The sequence below is a fragment of the Mus caroli genome, chromosome 6, assembly GCF_900094665.2.
Source record: "Mus caroli chromosome 6, CAROLI_EIJ_v1.1, whole genome shotgun sequence".
NCBI lineage: Eukaryota > Metazoa > Chordata > Mammalia > Rodentia > Muridae > Mus > Mus caroli.
Window position 1 is genome coordinate 98,467,845 of NC_034575.1, and position 3,880 is coordinate 98,471,724.

General features: G+C 41.3%; 1 non-coding gene across 1 annotated transcript; it reads left to right on the forward strand.

Moving 5' to 3' along the window:
* The first annotated feature begins 408 nt into the window (after positions 1-408).
* LOC115031377 lies at positions 409-586 on the forward strand. Its single transcript, XR_003837018.1, has one exon.
* Positions 587-3,880: the final 3,294 nt, after the last annotated feature.

Genomic DNA, 3,880 nt, shown 5'->3' on the forward strand with positions numbered 1-3,880 from the left:
AGAATCTGGGGAAGTGGCTCTAGAGTCCATTCCTCCAATTGTGTCTGGGGTAGCAGAGATGAAATATAGACTTTAACTCAGAAGTTACTGGAGGGGAATGTGTGCTAGCCATGGGAGGTTTAGAAGTGCCCAGCCATTGAGTTAGTCAAGACATAAAAATTAGCTTGTGTGTGTATGTGTGTGTGTGTGTGTGTGTGTGTGTGTGTGTGTGTGTGTGTCTTTCATTCACGAATCCAGAGAGCTCTTGGGCAGGTGCAACTCTGCATGCGGGACCCACTGAGAATATGAGACAGTTTAACTAATTCTCAGCTATACCATTCTTTTCTGGCCTTATCTTCCAGTTCCCTCCAATATTATTAATGAAAACACCTCAACTCTCCTGCCTTAGGATTTAAAACACCATATAGAATAGTCTGGGGAAAGCTCCTGTATTGTGGAAGCTGCCAAAGGACAGTGCAGCTTTGTACCTGACAGCCTTTAACCTAAAGAAAATTCCCAAGGGAACATTCCCTAAGGTTAGAATTTGCAGTAACAGATGTGAAATCCTAGTAGCAGTTTGATGACCATGTATGATACGAAGAAGAGAGCTACTGAAAAAATGAAAATAAAAATAAACATAGTAAAAGGTGAAGATAACACAGCTTCATTGGAAACCATTAAGAGAAAGTTACTTTGATGCCTTATATCTGCACAATGGAATACTATTCAGCCATTAAAAACAAGGACATCATGAATTTCACCGGCAAATGGATGGAACTATAAATTATCATCCTGAGTGAGGTAGCCCAGACCAAAAAGGACATACATGGTATGAACTCACTTATAAGTGGATATTAGCCATAAAGTACAGGATAACCGTGTTATAATAAATAGATCCAAAGAGGCCATGTAACAAAAAAGAGACAAGGGAGGATGCTTGAACCTTTCTCAGAAGGAAAAACAAAATAGATATCAGAGTTCAATGGAAGAAGGGTACTGTGTGAAAGAGGGGACAGGGAGGGGAATAAGGTGGGATGAGGGGAGATTATACGTAGGGAAAGCAGGAGAGAGGCCTTAGAGAGTCTAAGGGGGCAACTATAGCTGAGATTCCTAGCAGAGGGGGATATAGATTCTGAAGTGACCACTTCGTATACTCCGCAAGACTCCCAGTGTAAGGATAAGGATAGCAACCCACCTACAAAGTCTTTGACCCAAAATGTGTCCTGCCTACAAGATATACAAAAACAAAAAAATAGCATAACCAATGTGTTATTTCTGAGAGAATAGCCAACTACTGACTGCTTCAAATTGAGACCCATCCCATGGGTAAGAACCAATCCCTGACACTATAATAGAGTATTAATGATACTCTATTATGCTTGCAGGCAGAAATCTAGCAAAGTTATCATCTGAGAGGCTCCACCAAGCAGCCAATGAAAAGAGATGCAAAGATTGACATCAAAACATTAGATGGAGCTCAAGAAGTCTTACAGAAGGGTTGAGAGAAAGATTGGGGGGCCCAAAGAAGACAGGGACTCAACAAAAAGACAAACAGAGTCAATTAACCTGGACCCTTGTGAGTTCCCAAAGACTGAATCACCAACCAAAGATTGAACTCAAGCTGGACTTAGGCCCCTCTGCCCATATGTAGCCAACGAGCAACTTGGTTTTGTGAGTCCTTCAAACAACTGGAGTAGGGGCTTTCCCTGAGCCTGTTGTGTGCCTGTCTGTGGATCCCTGCCACGAAATGGGCAGTCTTATCTAGCTTCAGTGGAAGAGAATGTCCCTAGTCCTACATTGACTAGACGTGTGTGTGGTTGTGGTGGTATGTGTGTGTGTGTGTGGGAGGGTGGTATTAGGCATCCAGAAGATACTAGAAGGGGGAAAGGGGGGAATGGAATGAAGGAGGATTTAAATGAGGGGGTGCTAGGAGGAGAGGAAGAGCTGTAGTTGGGTTGTAAAAGGGAATAAATAAATAATTTAGCAAAAGAGACAGAGACAGGGGGAGAGAGAGGGAGAGAGAGAGAGAGAGGGGGGAGAGAGAGAGAGGGGGAGAGAGAGAGTTATTTCTTTGTCAGAATAATAATATAGAAATGACTATTCTTCAGGTCTTATGGAAAAACAACATATCCTGATCTGATATAGAAACAATGCATTCTGCTTTGCCTTGCCTTAAGAGTTATTCCCTTAGGAGTATGGCAGAATGTCATTAGGAATAATTTTATTGGAAATGCTTGACATCTAGCTCTAAGGTCATCAGTGAGGGTTCATTCAGCAACTGAAGGAAACAGATTCAGAAACCCAGAGCTAAACATTAGATGGAGCTTGGGGAATCCTTTGGAAGAGGAGAAGGAAGGATTGAAGGAGCCAGAGGGGTCAAGGATGCAACAAGAAAACCTAAGGAATCAACTAAATCATTGCATGAACTGCCAACCAGAGAACCTGCATGGAATGGACCTGTGTGTTTTACCCATATGTAACCATTGGGAAACTTAGTTTTCATGTGATACTCTTAACATCAGGAGCCTGGGCTATCTCTGATTCTGTTGCCTTCCTTTGGGACCCCTTCTCCCTACTGGGTTGTCTTGTCTTGCATTAAAGAGAGGTGCCTAGTCTCACTGAAACTTGATATGCCATGGCTGGTTGATATCCATTGAGGCTGGTCCTTTTCTGAAAAGACAGAGGAGTAGATGGGATTGGGTGGGTGGGTGAATGGGAGGAGAGTAAGGGGCTTTTGGTATGTAAAGTAAACATTATACTGCACTACACAGAGACTGGGGAAGACAGGGAGAAGGGGAGGGGGAAGGAGAAGGAGAGGAAAGAAGGGAGACAGAGACAGAGACACGGAGAGACAGACAGACAGACACACACCACACACAGAGAGAGAGGGAGAGAGAGAGAGAGAGAGAGAGAGAGAGAGAGAGAGAGAGAGAAACAGAATTATTTCCATTAATCACCTGGCCATGTGAAAGAAGATTTGTTAAAGACAAGGGAGAAATAATTATCATCTTAATGAGAAAATATGCATGTACTTCTAAAAAGTCATTCACCGATGCAGCTGCTTGCAAAACTTTCTCTATCCATTCCTTCTAACCATGACTACCTGTAGTTTCTTCTTCTTTTTTCTCTTGAATGTGACAATAAAGACATAGACATATCTACTTGTCAAAACTCAGTAACCATGTATAGAATAGACATGTTTTATTGTGTATAACTTACCCTTCATAAAAGGTAATTTTGTGAAAAAATTATATCCAAAGGTATATCCAAATATAACATCCATTAGCAAATATGTATTTTCATACTTGTTTTGAGGGGAGATGGTACCCAACAAATATTTAAAAATGAAGCTCTATTAAGTATTAATACCGAGCCTGGCGTTGGTGGTGCATGCCTTTAATCCCACTCAGGAGGATCAGGTGCACACCTTTAATCCCACTCTGCACTTGGGAGGCAGAGGCAAGCAGATTTCTGAGTTCAAGGCCAGCCTGGTCTACAAAGTGAGTTCCAGGACAGCCAGGGCTACACAGAGAAACCCTGTCTTGAAAAACCAAAAAAGTATTAATACCTGTAGAACTAAGGATTTAGTTTAAAAGACTAACAGTTTTTACAAATATTTCTGAGTTTATGTGTATATAGGTGTGTATATGAAGGAGCAAATATCTCATCACTGATAATTCCAGATGTTGCAATTCGTTTGCTGTAAACATTGAAACCAATTGTTCTCAAATAAAGCTGTAATATTGTTTCAAACTCATATATTTTGGTTGAAATATTGTTGTGTGAACTTACTCCCTGTTATTTCTCCAGGTCTCTTGATTTTCGTCTTTCATCTGGGAACTTGCATTGGTGCCTTACAGTGCCTCACTGATGATTCCAGGTATTTATTAGGTTTCAACAT